This window comes from Schistocerca serialis, chromosome 6 (assembly GCF_023864345.2).
Source record: "Schistocerca serialis cubense isolate TAMUIC-IGC-003099 chromosome 6, iqSchSeri2.2, whole genome shotgun sequence".
NCBI lineage: Eukaryota > Metazoa > Arthropoda > Insecta > Orthoptera > Acrididae > Schistocerca > Schistocerca serialis.
The window spans coordinates 89,276,411-89,295,898 of NC_064643.1; the positions used below are offsets into that span (position 1 = coordinate 89,276,411).

Consider the following 19,488-nt stretch of genomic DNA (forward strand, 5'->3'; position numbering starts at 1 on the left):
GAGTTGATAGGTAGGGTAGCATTTAAACGGGTGCATGTCTGTCGCCAGTCCCGGCGTTTCTTAGCCGTGAGCAAATTACGAATGTCGCTGGAGTTGCCGGTGGCGTTGTTGTGTGTCCAGGTCATGCGTGCGAAGGAAGGCACGGTAGAGATGGCGGGATTCACGGAGGAGGATAACGGCCTGTGGGGGTAAGGTAGGACGGTGGGGGTGGACGGCGACAGTAGGGACGTGGGCCTCCACGGCCTCAGATAAGGTCTGCTGGAGAAAGGAGGCAGCATGGATTACATCGTCAGGGTGGTGGTAGGTGAAGGGGTAGCGATCGACCTGGGTGGAAAGGGTATCCCGGTAGGCATCCCAGTTGGAACGGGAATAGTCATGGATGTGCTTAGGGGGAGGGTCATTACGAGGGTCAGGGCGGGGGCGACGACCGTCTGAAACGGTAAGGAGGACAGGGAGATGGTCGCTACCAATAGGCTCCAGGACATCCACCGTTATGCGGCCAAGGAGGTTGGGGGAGGAAAGGAGAACATCGGGAGTGGAGTTGGATTCGTGACGGGTGTGCTGGGGGATGGGAATGAGCTCGCCTTGAAGGGAGGAGAGGAACCGATGCCACCGCCGTAACTGGGCGGCGGAACGACTATGGATATTGAGGTCGGCGGCGATCACATAGGAGGAGAAGGTATGGTCAGTGTGGGAGAGGAAGTCGAAGGGAATAGGGGCGTTAGGGCGGACATAGATGGTGGCGCAGGTAATGGTATGGCCGGGGAAGAAGAGACTAAGGATCAGGTGTTCGGTGGGGTCGGGAAGGACAGGTTGGAGCCGAACGGGGATCTGGCGGTGGTGACCAATGGCAACTCCACCACGCGCAATCGGGAGGGGATTATCGGAGCGGTGGAGGAGGTAGGGCAAAGTGTGGACGGTGTGGTGGGGTTGGAGGAAGGTTTCATTGAGGAGGAAGGCATCCATGCGGTGGGTGGCAAGAGTGTGCAGGAAGAGGTTCTTGTTGGCGGGAAGGGAGTGGATGATGTTGAAAAGGATATGGAGCTGTCGCGCCATGACAGGGATTTAAACAAGGGTGTCAAGGCGGGAGAAGGTGAAATGGGCCTGGTTGTTGGAGTGGGTGGTGTACATTTTGAGTTGGAAAATGGAACGGGCGGCGAGGGAGATCTGTTGGAGGGTGTGTGGCGCTGAAAAGGATGAACATTCTGAAGGACAATGGTGAGGAATCTGATGTTGTCCTCAGCGGTAGGGGGTGGACGAAGGGAATTGCCGGGAGGGGTGGGGGCGTCCAGAGGGCAGACAGAAACGGTGAGTTGAGGAGTGGTAGGAGGGGGTCAGGCCTTACATTTCTGGGAGTAGGTAGGATGAGGGAGGTTACAGGTATTACAGGAGGGGGGGGGGACTGGAGATTGGGGCACTGCCGTAAAAAGTGGGCTTGCCTACAGTGCGGGCAGGTGCGGGCCTCACGGCACTCAGATGTCGGGTGTGCATTATACCGCAAGCACCTTTGGCAGCCGAGGGATTGAGGAGGGGAACGGAAGGGGTCAACTTTGTAATGGTGGTTAAAAAGGAGGGCACCCTCCTTCAGGAGATGTCTATGGAGGGGGCATGCTCGGAAAAGACCCGCATAAGGCGGGTGGGGCTGGCAGCATTGTGTATGCGACGAACCACACGCACCTCCAGATAGGGATGTGCCTGAAGCTCCGCTAACACCTCCTCCTCCGTGATCATCGGACTAAGCCGAGTGATCACGGCTGTGAGGGTCGGCAGGCGATGCGGGGGTTGGAGTTGGCAGGAGAGAGGCGGGGAAGGAGCAGGGGTGAGGGAGGCATTAGGGCCAAAGCAGGTGACAGGTATGCGGGAAAAGAGGTCTGTGTGGAGGTAGGGCTGGGGGAGGAGATGAGCACCGAATCACGGCGAGGAGTGAGGAGGGAGATGGGGCACCATTAAAATTCTGGCGAAGGAAGAGGGTGAGGTTCCAGGATTCAAGAAGGGAGGGATCAGGAGAGGAGGTAGCGGTAGGAGGAGGGTGTAGAGGAGGAGGAGGAAGGGGCAGAGACGGGCGGAGAGACATCCATGGCAGTATGGGTGGGGGAAGGGAGACGAGGCGGAGCCTTTTTGGGAGTAGAGGAGGCAGGGGTGCCACTGGGGCGCTTGACGGCGATGGAGGAGGTGTGGGGGATGGGAGCTACTGTAAGGTGGCGGGGAGTGGCAGGTCCCGGTGCTGGAGGCGGCGCCGGAGATGGTGAGGGCGATGGCGAAGGTGATGGTGAAGACGATGAAGACGAAGGCAAAGGGGAGAGTGGAGCGTGGGCTGTAGCCCTCTGGGCGACCACCCAAGCGGGGGCTGCAGAAACGGAAGGAGCAGAGTGGAGGGAAGGGATCAGAGGAGGCACGGGAGGGAGGAACTGGGGATGGGGCGACAAATAGTCAGTGAGATGGGAGAGTGAGGAGTGGGGGGATGGACTGAGGGGGGAGTGATGCGGCACACCACGTGATAGTGGTGGCGGCGGTGGAGGGGGATGTGTATATGATGGCAGTGGTGGTGGCAGTAGTAGTGGTGATGGGGGTCGACATTACGAGAAGGGGAAAAGCACAGGACAGGACAAAGAAGGCGACGAGAAACACAGAGTAGAAGGGACGGAGAAACTATGTAGGAGACTAGGGCCGTAGCCCCACTCTGCTGCTGCTGGTGGGGGAGGCGACCTGGCTGGCTGGCAGGTGGGGCTGATACTGCTGCTGCTGCTGCTGCATGCTGGCTGGGACCGCAGCTGGACGCTGGACGCTGGCTGCTGGGAGGATCTGCTGCTGGCTGCTGGCTGGGACCGCTGCTGGACGCTGGCTGCTGGTAGGAACCGCTGCTGGACGCTGGCTGCTGGCAGGAACCGCGGCTGGCCGCCGGACGCTGGCTGCAGGCAGGAATCGCTGCTGGCTGCTGGCTGCAGGCTGCCGGCAGAAACCGCTGCTGGCTGCTGGCAGGAACCGCTGCTAGCTGCTGGCTGCTGGCTGCTGGCTGTTGGCTGCTGGCTGCTGGCTGGACTGCTGCACGTAGAGGGGCTGGCTGGCACCTGTAACACCCATCGCTTCGATTGGTACCATAATAGCACAATCGAAGGGCGGTATTCAAACGAATTACCGCCGGAGATGTATGTCCCATAGTGCTCAGAGCCATTTAAAAAAAAAAGTAAAATGACTTCTCTCGTAGCGAGTTAATGTTTAAGGGGAGCTGGAGGTGGTCAAATCCAAAATATTAGGTTTTTTTTTTTTTTTTTTGCTACTGACAATTAATTGGAACATTCTTCTTTAATGTAAACTTCGAATTATTGTTCTACTCGCCCTAGAAGTGGAGTTATTACCATTTTCCCCCACGCCTGAATGCATCTAACACCCTCTCGTGACTTCCTGGCGAACTGCTTGGGATTTTCTCTGCCTGTTACGCATACAGCGCCTTATGTTACACATACAGCGAGTGTGCAAGGGTTTGCTACATTGTTTTCTGTGACAAATGAAGCGCTAAGAGCGCGGAACATAGTCTCTTTGCTGTTTACTGTTTCGGCTTCGAAGGATCAAACAAACTTTGGGTTCAAGAAAGCTCAGTGATGGAAAGACAATAGGAGGGAGAGGCAGGTTTACTGACGAGGTGATTGAACGTCTACAAAGATACTATGGGTATGCTATAAGGCAAAATACTAGTAATGTTAGTGACATGCGAAAAGCAGTGTGGGCATTGTTCCTTCATACTGCCTCTTCCACTGAATACCCTCAACACAGCCTGTGCCCAAAAGATTCCTGGCGCAAATATAATGCAAAAAAGGACTATGATCACCACCATGGTTTGCCAGCAGCTGTGATAAATGCAATGAAACCAATTTTTCATGACTTAGCACAGCCAGCATTGTTACACAAATGTCTACACAGAAAGACGCAGAATCCTAATGAGAGCGTAAACAATTTGATTTGGAAAGTGATTTCTGAAAGGGTGTTTGTAAGCATAAAAACACTGCACTTTGGCATTTATGATGCAATAGCAACCTACAACCAAGGGAACAGTGTGAAGTGTGAAGTTCTGAAGGCATTAGGATTTACAGCTGGGGTGAACACTGTACGAGCACTAAGAAATATTGACAGAGAAAGGATAAGAGGAGCAGAAAGAAGAGAAAGGCATATGAAGTATGATGGAACAACAGGCCAGAAAAGAAGACAGAAGAGGAAGCTTTTGGAGGATGAAGAAAAAGACCGTGATAATCCATCCTATAGCGCAGGAATGTATTGAGAAACTTTGATAGCATTTCCTGTCAATTAGAATTTTTCGAATACAAGGAACATTTTCTCAAAATCCACTCAAGCTAGAGAGATGAAATTTTTATAGAGCACTCCTAGTGGTCAAACGTACATTGTAACACAGTCATTTGGCAATATGTTCAGTAGTTTCATTTCAGTTTAATTATAAAGCAATTATTTGTAAAAAAATTTGGGTCATTAATAAAAAAATAATTGGAAGGAAACTAGAAAAGATATTCCAAATCCCTCTGTCATAACTGCAATACTAGACCAAAAAATTCAAATTTTTCTATTTGGTAGTTTATTCATAAATGTTCCTCAAACTTAGTGATTTTAACATAGGCAGCATAGGCACCTCCGGCTCCCATTAACGAACTTGGATAATTTTTTATTGGTGTAGATATTTGTTTGTGGGCTGTGTGGAACAAGTTTTAATGATTGTGACTGTGAGTTTCTGACTGATGATAGTGGACTGGAGTTTATATTCTTACTTGGAGTACTGTTAGTGGTTCAGTAAGCATACCGAGAGGTAATTGAGTTTCGTCCATTTGTATACTGTATGGCACACTCTAAGTGTTGATGTCTTAGAGTTGCATATAGGTGGATTTTTGGGACTTGAGCGAGGTGATGGCTCAAGCACATGGTATTTAAGGGGAAAGATCTTTGAATTTGATAGCAGAAATTTATCTTCCTACATCGAAGGTTTGCCTGTGAGTTCGTGAATATGTGACCTGATATAGTTTACGAGGGACTACGCTCTTTAAGTATCCGTTATCGAGGGCATTTTTACAGCAACGCTATTACTTCTGATTAACAGTGCCAAGTGACCATTTCAGCTAGGGATCTTTAGTGGGTCGCTTGTCGCCAACACCTAAAGAGGTTTCAATTTTTAGTCAAACTGTTTAATTCTATGGAAGAAAGTTTTTCTTTGTCCTTTTTATAGATGATTATTGTCTGTGAGAGGGGACATAGGATCTTGGTGGCATTCGTGTACTTATGTCAAAATGGCTATACTGGCTACTGAAATTGAAAGAAATTAAATGAAGCACAGATTCTTAAAAAAATTGGCTTTAGGACATAACTGAAAATAAAGACTGAAGTTAACTGTGAAATAATAGTTTGAAGGTCTTTTAAGTGAAAGCAAAGAGATACAATATACTCGAGAAAGTAGTAAATGCGCTATATTTCATGCAAACAATTTTAGTTACATTACAATTATCTAGTTTAAAAGAGAAAGCAATCTATTATTAAAAGAGAATTACTTGAGACCGTTTAAATCACTCAGCACAATTAAAGAAACTTAATTAGTTCTGTGAAAGTATTATTGAGCACATAATTTCTGTTAACAGCATTTACATTAAAAGACAGGTAACTATGATTACTTCTGAGTACTGTTATCACTTTCAATACATTCATGAATATGTATAAGCGACCACTTAATAACTAAGAAATCTTTGTGAGAATATAATTAGTCACATGCACTGAAAATAAAATTGCTTATACGTACACTAAGAAATTTGTGTTGGAACGCCTATATTCAGATGTTGTAACGAACAAAGACCAATTACGCAATGGAATAACGCTATCCGGTACATCAAGTGTCGACCGTATGTTGATAAGCACACTTGTTGTGCTTCACCGAATGTGCAACTAAATGTGCAGACACATTGATTTTTGCCATAACGTATATCTAATTTTATTTATGAATGATCATCATCGGCGATTTCTATATTGTTAGTTCTTCTGTGTGACGCTGCTGGTATGCCTACTCGGTCTCCATAAGCCAAATGATCGGTTTTCGGCGATTTTCCGCCCAAATTTTGTACGACACTTCTATGGAAGTGCTGTATTTTTATGCATTGAATTATGAAACTTATTGTCTTTCATTTATAGGAAGTCCACTTCAGACAAATTTCGAGTAATTTTAGCATGTGGGATCTCTTAGAAATTACGAAATGAATAATTGCAGTGTCACCACCAGGAAAACTATCGTACCATTTTAACGTAATTAGGAAGAGATGCAAATCCCATTTTGCTGATAAAATTGACTCAATGTCTGTGAAGCCGACTAAAAATTTCTCGCACAAAAACTTCGATTATCACAGTGCTGAAGGCCGTTTTTACTAGTTACCTGAAAATGAAACGTGACTCAGGATATCTAAATATCCACACGACTCTAAGTAATACTTTGCATTGAAATTATGTTGTCGATTTGAGTACACTTACCCGAATCAGCGACAACCATAAGAATAGAAATCTGAATAGCAATTTCAAGGAGAATGATTCAATGATTATACATTGCTTTGTCACATTTACGTTTTTGCAAAAGAAACAATTTTAGTCTGTTAATAGGTCGTGTCTGTGAACTTATAGTTCGTTGCTCTCTGACTTTACTATCTTAGGCAATTTGTCTCTTTCTTACTCATAATTACTTACTCCTAACAAACTAAATATGAATAAAAGTACGAAAAATAACTTAAATCTAAGAAAGAGGCGCCACAGCAGTTTCTGTTACACTGTATTAAACTTTCAAGGTAAGAGCACACTTTTTAATGAGTAGATTATGACATCATTTCAAATTTTTAAATTCCGTCGGTAATAACGCGAAATTTTGAAAATCAATTATTTGTTGCCCCTGGCAGCCCTTAGATAGACAGCCTGCGACAGACTGCGATGGTCTTCCGGGTCAGATCTGGGATCCCTTGAGCCACCTGCATTGCTCTGCCATAATCACGTTAACAGCAACAAAACAAGAAGACACACGCCTTTCGCGTCATCGTCAGAGGAGCGTAATGCTCTTTTGGACAGTTCATTTCCTTTACGACGCTTCAGAGAGCTGCATATAAGGAAGACTGAGTGCAGGAGCGTGTTTAAATATTCACTTACATTAGTTTAAATACGAGGTGACATCTGAAGTCTCCAAAGATATGGACACCTTGCAATAAGCTATGAGTTCAACTGCCAGTACGTCAACTTACAGTACAACTGACAGTACGTGTAGTCCTAACATACCTTCTGGGCGGATGTACGAATAAAGTATTGTAATTTTCCCAGATCTGAATAATTCGTGATTTCAATAGAGCAAAATTTTATGATCGGAATTCGTTAGGGTGACTCGAGATGCTTACGGTGGTGTCTGTCTTTCATAAAGCCGCAAGTCTGTCTGCTAAACCATTAGATACGTAGTAGCGGAACTTGCGTTCCGCCTTAGAGCCCTTCGCACACTAGCGACACACTGGAGCCTAGGGCTTAGAAACAATCACAATATTCTTCGCCCATCCCTACGACTGTGTGAGCAGTTGACAGACCATTAAAGACCGAGCTGTGACGTGAATCGGCTGATGAGCAGTCAACGCTCGCCCCTATGTGTCTCCTGCATTGTTTTATCCCCTGAAATTATACTGACGCAGCTGATGTACTTCACATGAGATGATTTCTGTATTACTAAAGGACTAAACCGGTCAAACTGTTGCAGTTGGCTCACTAACGACTTCGAGGGCCAAGAAAAGTTGCTCCTTCGTTTTCCACATAATTATCGAGCAAATTTAAACGTGTAGTATTCTGTCTATTCGTTAAGAACTGTGATCTTACGTTAAAAGTATAATAGCCTAAGTCATATAATAAAGTTAGTGCAGTGAAGTGCAGTGCAGTGTAACTCATACCGCGCAAATTACCCACACTGTATTCATCCACGTTTTGAGAATAAGAAGACCTAGTGATTTCCAACAAACTTTACATTGCCAACGCTACAGCTTCAAATCTCTGATTACTTTGTAAATGAGTTAAATATTTGGAGTTAAGCACGTAGACTTGGAAAAGACAGGCAAAGATTTTTAATTATTCTCTATTAATTTTTTACTATCAACTCTTTTCGCAACACATGAGTGACTGTACACCACCGAATGTGTTCACGAAAGTGTATCATTGTGCTACACTTAGTTCAGGGAATGTGACATCATAAACAATGAAATGAACGAAAAACTAACTTTCCTCAAAAATGATCTTCAGGTATTTAACACATTATCAGTCGAGGGGTGGGGGTAGGGGGAGCGGCGGCGTTACTCTTATAGAGAGAAAGTGATTAAAATGTTGTGTAATTTTCCCTGATTAGGACCATCAAAACCACACAACGTAACTGGAGCCCAGTGTAGAGCTAACAAAAAGAGTCGAAATCGTTGCAAATGCTACCCGTACTTCTAACACAGTTGCAAGATTTCTTCACATACGGCAGTCGTGTTTTCTACGCAGTGAATACACTAATCGACCCACTGCGTTTCGGCGTTCATAAGAATGGGAGACAAATATTGGTGGGCTGATCAGATTGACATGAACTTCAAATGGCTCTGAGCACTATGGGACTTAACATCTTAGGTCATCAGTCCGCTAGAACTTAGAACTACTTAAACCTAACTAACCTAAGGACATCACACACATCCATGCCCGAGGCAGGATTCGAACGTGCGACCGTAGCAGTCCCGCGGTTCCGGACTGCAGCGCTAGAACCGCACGACCACCGCGGCCGGCTTGACATGAACTGTCAACGCTTTTGAGAATAAGAAGACCTAATGATTTCGAACAAACTTTACATTGCCATCGCTACAGCTTCAAACCTCTGATTACTTTGTAAATGAGTGATGTGTTAAATTTTTGATGTTAAGCACGTAGGCTTGGAAAAGACTGGGAAAGATTTGTAATTATTATTTATTTATTTTTTACTATCAACTCTTTTCGCAACACATGTGTGACTGTACACCGCCGAATGTGATCACAAACGTGTATCATTGTACTACACTTAGTTCAGGGAATGTGACATCATAAATAATGAAATGAACGAATAACTAACTTTCCTTAAAAATGATCGCAAATTACTTAGACTATGCTGTTCAGCTATTTAACACATTATCAGTCTATGGGGGAAGGGGGGGGGCGGGGGCGGCGGCGGCCTTACTCGTATAGGGAGAAAGTGTTTAAAGTTCGTGTGTAATTTTCCCTGATTAGGACCATCAAAACCACACTACGTAACTGGAGCCCACTGTTTGCAGGCTGGTGTTTATTTAATTTTTTATACTTTGGTTGCTAGATTGCCTTTGTTGTTGGTTTTATTTAAGGTTTATGATTTATCTAACACTTTATATTTCCCTTTATTGGTTGATTTTGGTTCTTATTATTTTATATTTTATGTATTGGCATTTTTAGTTAAGATGCCAGTATTTTTGGTTCTTTTATGGACCGGATCCATTTAATCAAATTCTTGATTTGGGGTTTGAATAGGACTTGAGATCAACTTACTTTCATTTATTCCGCTCCTAACAAGAAATAAAATATAATGATAAGTGAATCATCAATTAAATATTTTACTGTCCAAGCCACTGTAGAGCTAACAAAAAGAGTCCAGATCGTTGCGAAAGCTACCTGTACTTCTAACACAATTGCAAGATTTCTTCACATACTGCAGTCGTGTTTTCTATGCAGTGAATACACTAATCGACCGACTGTGTATCGGAGTTCATAAGAATGGGAGGCAAATATTGGTGCGCTGATCAGATTGAGATGAGCTGTTAACACTGACTAGTAAGGTTCTCTACTCATTTTTAAATCCACACAACGTGCTTCTGCGGCGGCCGTGCAGTAATGTTGGTGGAAAATTACATGCACGTTTTTTTTTCATTTTTTAGGTTGTATCGGTGTGTTCCCTTCGGCAGTTGGCTGCTGCAGAAAGCGACAGCAGAGCAGCCGGCGGGTCGATGTCGGGGCTTCCCCGAGGGGGCGGCGGGACAATCTCGGACCAACCGGTCCCCAGGGAGCGCGCGCGCCGGACAGCTTCTGCGAGCCCCCGCCAGCCGCTGCTTCCCCCTCCCGCCGCCCTCAGCCACTTGCGCGCACTCAGCTGCGAACGCTGGCGACGCCGACCCGGCACACCACTCCTCATTCAGCCCGCGCCGCGGGGCGACGCTGGATGTCGTGAGAGGTGCATTGCATGCCGCCCTCTGCCCTCTCCTCAGCCTGTCTGACGCCGACGATGAGCAACAGCTCTCAGCTGCGAAAGCTGGAGTAGTGAGCCTATGCAGAACATTCAGTTGTTTATTGATTTACTAACCCCGTACCTTTGTACTGACAAGGGAACCTCCCCATCGCACCCCCCCTCAGGTTTAGTTATAAGCTGGCACAATGGATAGGCCTTGAAAAACTGATCAATCGAGAAAAGAGGAAGAAGTTGTGTGGAAGTATGAAAAAAATAAGCAAAATATACAAACTGAGTAGTCCATGCACAGGACAGGCAACATCAAGGCTAATGACAGCTCAGGAGCGCCGTGGTCCCGTGGTTAGCGTGAGCAGCTGCCGAACGAGAGGTCCTTGGTTCAAGTCTTCCCTCGAGAGGAAAGTTTAATCTTTTATTATCAGACAGTTATTATCTGTCCGCCCGTCCGCCCGAGGCGAGGTAACTGCGCCTTAGTAAGGGGACGCTACACCTAAACAAACATCGAAACAAAGACAGAGCACAGGGAAAATTGTGCGACTGTGAAACTGTTGCATTCATTTGTTGCAGTTTATGTGACAAACTCTTATGTTTTCATCACTTCCTTGGGAGTGATTACCACATCCACAAGAAAACCTAAATCGGGCAAGGTAGAAGAATATTTTTACCCATTCGCCAAGTATAGAAGTGGGTCGACAACATATTCCTGTCATGTGACGCACATGCCGTCACCAGTGTCATATAGAATATATCAGACGTGTTTTCCTGTGGAGGAATCGGTTGACCTATGACCTTGCGATCAAATGTTTTCGGTTCCCATTGGAGAGGCACGTCCTTTCGTCTACTAATCGCACGGTTTTGCGGTGCGGTCGCAAAACACAGACACTAAACTTATTACAGAGAACAGAGACGTCAATGAACGAACGGACAGATCATAACTTTGCGAAAACAAAGAAAGTAAACTTTTCACTCGAGGGAAGGCTTGGACCAAGGACCTCTCGTACCGCAGCTGCTCACGCTAACCATGGGACTACGGCGCTCCTGAGCTCACACTCTCCTTGATGTTGCCTATTTTGCTTATTTTCTTCATAGTTCCACACCACTTCTTCCTGCTTTCTCGATTGATCTGTGTTCAGTTTTTTAAGGCCTATGCACTGTGTCAACTTATAACTGAATCTGAGGGGGGTGCGATGGGGAGGTTCCCTTGTGAGATGACAAAAGTCACGGGATAGAGACACATGCATATACAGATGGCGGTAGCATCGCATACACAAGATACAAAAGGGCGGCGCCTTGGAGGAGCTATCACATGTACTAAGGCGATTCATGTGAAAAAGTGCCCGATGTGATTATGGTGTGGGGCGGCGAGTACTTACAGGTGTTAAGAATTGATGCCTTTTTACGAGAGCCTGGCAACTATTTTTGTGGTCAGCCAAAAAGCCATGGAGAACATACTGACCATAGTTTCCAGACTGCACGTCCACATTCTTGTCCAGCCCACTGAAAGAAACGCTTCTATTCTCTACTTATGAAACCTGGTAGTTGAGGAAGGGAGGATTCGGTTACGATTGTGGACTGGGCCATAATCAGCTACTGTTGGCTCCCTTTACAATTGCCGGCCGGAGTGACTGAGTGGTTCTAGGCGCTACAGTTTGGAACCGCGTGACCGCTACGGTCGCAGGTTCGAATCCTGCCTCGGGCATGGATGTGTGTGATGTCCTTAGGTTATTTAGGTTTAAGCAGTTCTAAGTTCTAGGGGACTGATGACCTCAGAAGTTAAGTCCCATAGTGCTCAGGGCCATTTGAACCCTTTGCAATTACACACATTTATTTTAAAACGGTAATTCCAGACTCATAAATAAATTAAGATATCATAAGTTGTTAATGAAGGATTAAACAACTGTGTACTTAATAGTGGTTTCAGTACGTTACAATTTACCAAAGGAGCATAAAATACAGACCCAGCAAATATTGTTTTAAAAACAAGCCAATGTGATCCCAATTAGAATTTTAAGGCAAGTAACCTCAGTCACGGCTGAAGTCCTTTAACGCCAACAACGGCAATTATAAGAAAAAAACTCACGAACATATAGTAAAACAGCAAAGCAATAGCAAGGTTAAATTAAAATGACAGGCAACTGATCACCAAACAGGTAAGACAAAAAGATTGTAAACTTGGTAGCACAACCATTTAAACCTCCTGTAACGCCAAGAATGGCAATTATATAAACATTTAGAGACATACAATAAAACAGCAAATACAATAACAAAACACAAGGGCCAGTCACAGACGGTGCACCGGGAATCGACCTCTGAGTAGGTCTGGCAAAAAACACTTTCGTGAGCGATGAGATAGGCAGCCAAGAGTTGCATTCACTTCACAAGATAGTAACTCAGTTTGTGCACCAGGAATCGACCTCTGAGTTGGTCTGGCAAAAAACACTTTCGTGAGCGATGAGATACGCAGCCAAGAGTTTCATTCACTTCACAAGATAGTAACTCAGATGGTGCACCAGGGATCGACCTCTGAGTAGGCCCAGCAAAAAACACTTTCACGAGCGTTGAGATAGGCAGCCAAGAATGCATTCACTTCACAAGATGGTAACTCAGACTAGTGGCAGTCTAACAAATGCCTAATGATAATCTTGCTGAGGCTGCCTGACGTCCAATAAACCAAATGCAAAGATGTAAAAATACACCAAAGCCGGAACCGGCGGTCTGGACCCTGCCTGCAGCATACTGTGTTTAGAGCGCCCAGAAGGAAAAAGGAATCACTACTACCAGAGTAGAAGAATCGCCAAACCAACCTACAATCATGAAATCTGTCAAAACTACATACCTTACCGGTCAGCAGCGCTAGGTGAGGAAACGTACACTCCCGTTACATACACTAACCCCCACAGCAGGTAACTGGGGCGTTAGCGGCCATGTGGCAGGAAAAATACCGCTGGTTGAACTTAACAAATAGTAACAGACTGAACGCAATGAACAGTTATTAGAAGTCCAGGAAAGCCTAATCCCATCCGCCTTCCCCAAGCACTCCACTCGCTGCTCTTCGCCTCGGCAACACTACGAGCAGCAGAACGAACCCAAGTCACTGGAGAATCACAAGGTCTCACAATGGCAGAGGTCTCTCTACTTGAATCGAAATGCACTCAACTTAAAACTTGCAGGATACGCTTTACAACGAGGGAGTGCACCCTCGTGACCACAGGCAGTCCATGCGCGCCGCCAGCGGTACTGGCATGTTCTCGCACTGTGCGGGCCTGTCTCTTCCTGAGTCCTCAACCGAACTGCACACTGAGACAAAAAATGGTTCAAATGGCTCTGAGCACTATGGGGCTCAACTGCTGTGGTCATAAGTCCCCTAGAACTTAGAACTACTTAAACCTAACTAACCTAAGGACATCACACACGTCCATGCCCGAGGCAGGATTCGAACCTGCGACCGTAGCGGTCGTGCGGTTCCAGACTGTAGCGCCTTTAACCGCTCGGCCACTCCGGCCGGCTCACACTGACACGATCCGGAAGAACCACGACGTCGCCCCATAGATAGGGCCACAGTTACTATATATCGATAACTGCGCCTGCTGCCACTAGCGGACAGGCAACGCTTGCGAAACCATGTGGCGCCAGTCAACACGAAAGGAGACAAACAGCCGCCACCATGTCAACAACGATACGGTCTGGCCTCCAACAGAGAACAGAAACCTACAAACAGCACCAACGCGAGATGCAGCACGGCTCAAGTTGCTTAGTGGGACCAGGACTATGATTGTAAATAAAGTTCTAATTCAAACATATAGTTGGTAAAGTTTCACACGCACATCATTTTGAAAATCGTTATGTTCATTTGACACTAAATCTTTCTATCCTAAACAGCACTATTAGCACTTTAGAGGCGACCTCTACAGTAAATTACTACCAAATTGTCTTTTGCCCTGACTACTGATACTCAAATTAAATGCTCGTCGCAAAAGTGGAACATAATTGTCCCCACGTCCCACGCGGATTTGTAAATATCATGGACGGCCCTCTAACAGTTACTTTAGCGAAAATCTAAGCGATCCAGGATGGTGTACAGTCTTCGCGAGTTCACTATCAGTTGTCACAGAAAATGAGCGTTTTGCAGCAGCCCATCTCTGATGTCATCCGAAGCATCGCGCAATCCGGCGTTTGACAGACGCCGCTAATAAGGTGTGGTTGTGTGCGAAGTGAAGCCTCCTCTTGCCTCGCAGGCTGTATTTATATACGTGGCGCAGCGGACGACCAAGGGAACATTTGCTGTCATCCGCCTTATGCTCACGGCAGCCGTCTAGAAGCGGCCGCTTTCTCGTACATACAATATTTAATAACAAAGTTATGAATTAATTTAGAATCTTCTTAATTTTTACATTCAATAGGTAAGTTTCAGCTTGCTTGCACAAAAACTTTGCCTTCTAGAATTTTTAGAATGTAACTGACAGTAGGTCGTTACCCATGAACTATAACTGTAAGGGAACTTGTATTGGCAGTTATTAACAGTACGGTCTTAAAATTTGTTACAGCTCCATTATTTCCTAAGTTTTAGCATGTGCTGTAACCAAAATCTTCTACCATAAAACTGCAGTTTGTATTCTATAGTATTGCATGTTAACCCCAGACGACTACCGCAGTCCACTTCACCCCTCCGCCGCCACACACCGAACCCAGGGTTATAGTGCGGTTCGGCCCCCGGTGGACTCCCCCACGGAACGTCTCACACCAGTCAAGTGTAACCCCTATGTTTGCGTGGTAATGGTGGTGTACGCGTACGTGGAGCACTTGTTTGCGCAGCAATCGCCGACATAGTGTTACTGAGGCGGAGTTAGGGAACCGGCCTGGATTCGCCGAGGCAGATGGAAAACCGCCTAAAAACCACCCACAGACTGGCCGGTTCACCGGACCTCGACACAAATCCGGCGGGCGGATTCGTGCCGGGGACCAGGCTCTCCTTCCCGTCCGGAAAATCGTGCGTTAGACCGCACGGCCAACCCGGGCGGGCAAATTGCAGATAATTAAATCTACTACAAACGGGGACGTTTTAGTTAAAAATTTAGTTTTCATTAGCTTATTCGAGAACTACTAAAGGTAGTTTAATGTGATCACGTTCTTATTATGTTTAGGTTGGACTGAAGCATCATACAAATTTTCACATTCTAATATTTAGCGCCTTCAATTTTTCTTAGAAACGTGAATTCTGACCACAATTTTTATTTCATCATGTTCCATCAGTTAATTTTGATATACATTATAACCAATCTCTGGCTTTCTAGCTTTATCATTTAGCACCACTTATTTTTCTTCCTAAAACTATGTATTTATGAAAACCACTGATTTAATGACTCTAAGACTTCACGTTTAAAACATTATTATATTAAAGTATATGCTGACGAAGTCTGAAAAAGCAATTTCAACTTTTACTTTTATTCTTAATTATGGTGCAATACTTGTGTGTTACGCGCAGACGCTGTATGTGACGTGGTGCTACTAGCAGTGAACTGGGTTAAGTCCCGGCACACTCGCTCGCCTCTGTATTTCACAAACGATTGATTCGCTACAGTGGCCACACAACGAGAATTTACAGTCGAGGAACGCGGAAAAGGAGTTGGAGCTAGAAGCACGGGACATTCCATTTTGGAGAACATTTGGTAATTCAATATTCCGAGATACACAGTGTCAAGAGGCATTACCTCTCACCCCGGAGAACAATCTACAGTAGCGTGGTTTCCGTAAGGTTGTCAGCGCTAAAGGACAAACAACACTGCATGAAATAACTGCAGAAATCAATGTGCGTGTACGACGGAAATATCCCTTAGGACAGTGCTGCGAAATTTGGCGTTAACGGACTATGGCAGCAGACTACCGATCCCGGGTTCCCGGGTTCGATTCCCGGCGGGGTCAGGGATTTTCTCTGCCTCGTGATGACTGGGTTTGTGTGATGTCCTTAGGTTAGTTAGGTTTAAATAGTTCTAAGTTCTAGGGGACTGATGACCATAGATGTTAAGTCCCATAGTGCTCAGAGCCATTTTTGACTGTCGACGCGGGTGCCTTTGCTAACAGCACGACATCCCCTGCAGTGATCCTCTTGGGCTCATGACTATATCGGTTGAACCCTAGACGATTGGAGAAGTATGGCCTTGTCAGATGGTAAGCGTTGATGGTAGGATTCGAATGTGGCGCAGACCCCAAGAAGCCACGGACTCAAGTTGTTAACATGTCACCTTGCGAGCTGTGTTTACACACAATCGACTGGGTCCTCTATTGCAGTTAAACCTATCATTGATGGAAGTGGTTATGTTCGGCTACTTCGACACCATTTGCAGCCGTTGATGGACTTAATGCTTCCAAAAAAAACGATGGAGTTTTTATAGATCACAAAGCGCCATGACACCGGGCCACAGTTGTTCGCAGTATGTCTGGAACACATGCAGGACATTTCGAACAATTGTTACGGTCAGCGAGATCGCTCGACTTGAATCCCGTTGAACATTTATGGGAGATAACTTGAAGGTCATGGGCGTGAACAAAAGCCAGCACTGGCAACGCTATCGCAATTATGGACGGTTATAGATGCAGCAAGGCACAATATTTCTGCAGGGGACTTCTGACGACTTGCTGAGTCCATGCCACGACGACATGCTCCCCTACACCTGGTAAAAGAATGCCCGACACGATATTGCGTCATATCCCACGACTTAAGTCACTTCAGTCTACAAATAAAAGCGTATTAAAAAAAATGACTCTGAGCACTATGGGACTTAACTACTGAGGTCATCAGTCCCCTAGAACTTAGAACTACTTAAACCTAACTAACCTAAGGACATCACCCACACCCATGCCCGAGGCAGGCTTTGGTTCAAATGGCTCTGAGCACTATGGGACTCAACATCTTAGGTCATAAGTCCCCTAGAACTTAGAACTACTTAAACCTAACTAACCTAAGGACATGACACACACCCATGCCCGAGGCAGGATTCGAACCTGCGACCGTAGCGGTCACGCGGTTCCAAACTGACACGCTTAGAACCGCACGGCCACACCGGCCGGCCAAAAGCGTATTAGACAGGTACTAGCAAATATCATGTGGTGCAAGAACAACCAATAGGAACAACATAAAATACCACACTACGTGCAAGAGAGATGTGCGCCTTGGGCAGGTGTGCCTGCATCCAACTGGAAAATGTGCAACGAAGGATTGCGAAAAACATCCGAGGCACGGAAAAGATAGAGTGAAGTTTGGAGAGAATAGTTATGCGTGAAGGAATAATCAGTCTCTAGCACGATGTGATGGAGAAAAAAAAATGGTTCAAATGGCTCTGAGCACTATGGGACTCAACTGCTGAGGTCATTAGTCCCCTAGAACTTAGAACTACTTAAACCTAACTAACCTAAGGACATGACACACACCCATGCCCGAGGCAGGATTCGAACCTGCGACCGTAGCGGTCACGCGGTTCCAAACTGACACGCTTAGAACCGCACGGCCACACCGGCCGGCCAAAAGCGTATTAGACAGGTACTAGCAAATATCATGTGGTGCAAGAACAACCAATAGGAACAACATAAAATACCACACTACGTGCAAGAGAGATGTGCGCCTTGGGCAGGTGTGCCTGCATCCAACTGGAAAATGTGCAACGAAGGATTGCGAAAAACATCCGAGGCACGGAAAAGATAGAGTGAAGTTTGGAGAGAATAGTTATGCGTGAAGGAATAATCAGTCTCTAGCACGATGTGATGGAGAAAAAAAAATGGTTCAAATGGCTCTGAGCACTATGGGACTCAACTGCTGAGGTCATTAGTCCCCTAGAACTTAGAACTAGTTAAACCTAACTAACCTAAGGACATCACAAACATCCATGCCCGAGGCAGGATTCGAACCTGCGACCGTAGCGGTCTTGCGGTTCCAGACTGCAGCGCCTTTAACCGCACGGCCACTTCGGCCGGCGATGGAGAAGATTGAGATTTATTGAAGGATGACAGCGCGTTTAATATCGAAAGGTACGTTCGTAACTGGGAATAGATGAATAAAAGGTCTCAGGGGTATTGAAAAGATTTGGGAATAAGGGAGTAAAGGTGTATTCAGCAGTGTAAGAGTTACAGCTGCTTGCAAACAGTTCAGACGACAGGTAGAGGGTTTAATATCGCAGAAGAAGGGAGGACAGAGAGGGACAAGACAACCAAGAAATATTGGAAAGAAGGAAAATGCATTGTACTAGTGACCCCAAATGGCCGAAACGTGTCAAGTAATACATTCTGGATGGAATGGGGATGTGGCTCATTTCGGCAACCGGGCGAGGTGGCGCAGTGGTTAGCACTCTGGACTCGCATTCGGGAGGACGACGGTTCAATCCCGTCTCCAGCCATTCTGATTTAGGTTTTCCGTGATTTCCCTAAATCGTTTCAGGCAAATGCCGGGATGGTTCCTTTGAAAGGGCACGGCCGATTTCCTTCCCAATCCTGAGCTTGCGCTCCGTCTCTAATGACCTCGTTGTCGACGGGACGGTAAACACTAACCACCACCACCACCACCATCATTTCGGCACTAGTACAGACTCTCTTTGAAATTTATCATTGCGTCACATGTGTCTTATTCAGGATGTCAGAACAATATACGGTGACATGAAATCAATTCGCAGTTGCGATTATGAACAACCGTCAGTTGTATAGTTGAATGGACACAATGAAAATTTGTGCTGGACCAGAACTCGATCCCTGATTCCCCGTCCATCGCGATCGATCGCCTTCCGATTTGGCTATCCTTGCACGTCTCACGGGCGGACCCAAATTCCCATGTGTCTTTAACCACGTCTCTACAACCTGTGCTCCTACATCCTGGTGAGACATGCTACTTGAAAGTTCCTTGTCCGGTGTAGGAGGACTGATGAAATATTGCGGTGCCTGTATTATTATTCCAAATTACGATCTAATGTTCCTTCGGACATGCATTCAAGTATTCGGTATAACACAGGCATTGCAATATCGTATTATTTATTCGATGACACCGGGTAAGAGACTTTCAAGTAAAAAGTCCATAATGGATATACGAGTGCAGACTCTGGATGCATGTTTCACCACATGTGGAAGTGTAGGTCTGGCTGTGACTGTGAGTCGTGCTCGGTTAGCCAAATGGTAAGGCGACCGCTCGCGATAGACGGGGAATCCAGGTTCGAGTGCCAGTCCGACATGAATTTTCATAGTTGATATTC

General features: G+C 45.9%; 1 non-coding gene across 1 annotated transcript; it reads left to right on the top strand.

The window, feature by feature from the left end:
• The first annotated feature begins 18,572 nt into the window (after window positions 1–18,572).
• On the top strand, window positions 18,573–18,645 carry Trnaa-cgc (transfer RNA alanine (anticodon CGC)). The gene has a single exon. It is a non-coding gene; the product is annotated as a tRNA-Ala (tRNA).
• The last annotated feature ends 843 nt before the right edge of the window (window positions 18,646–19,488 follow it).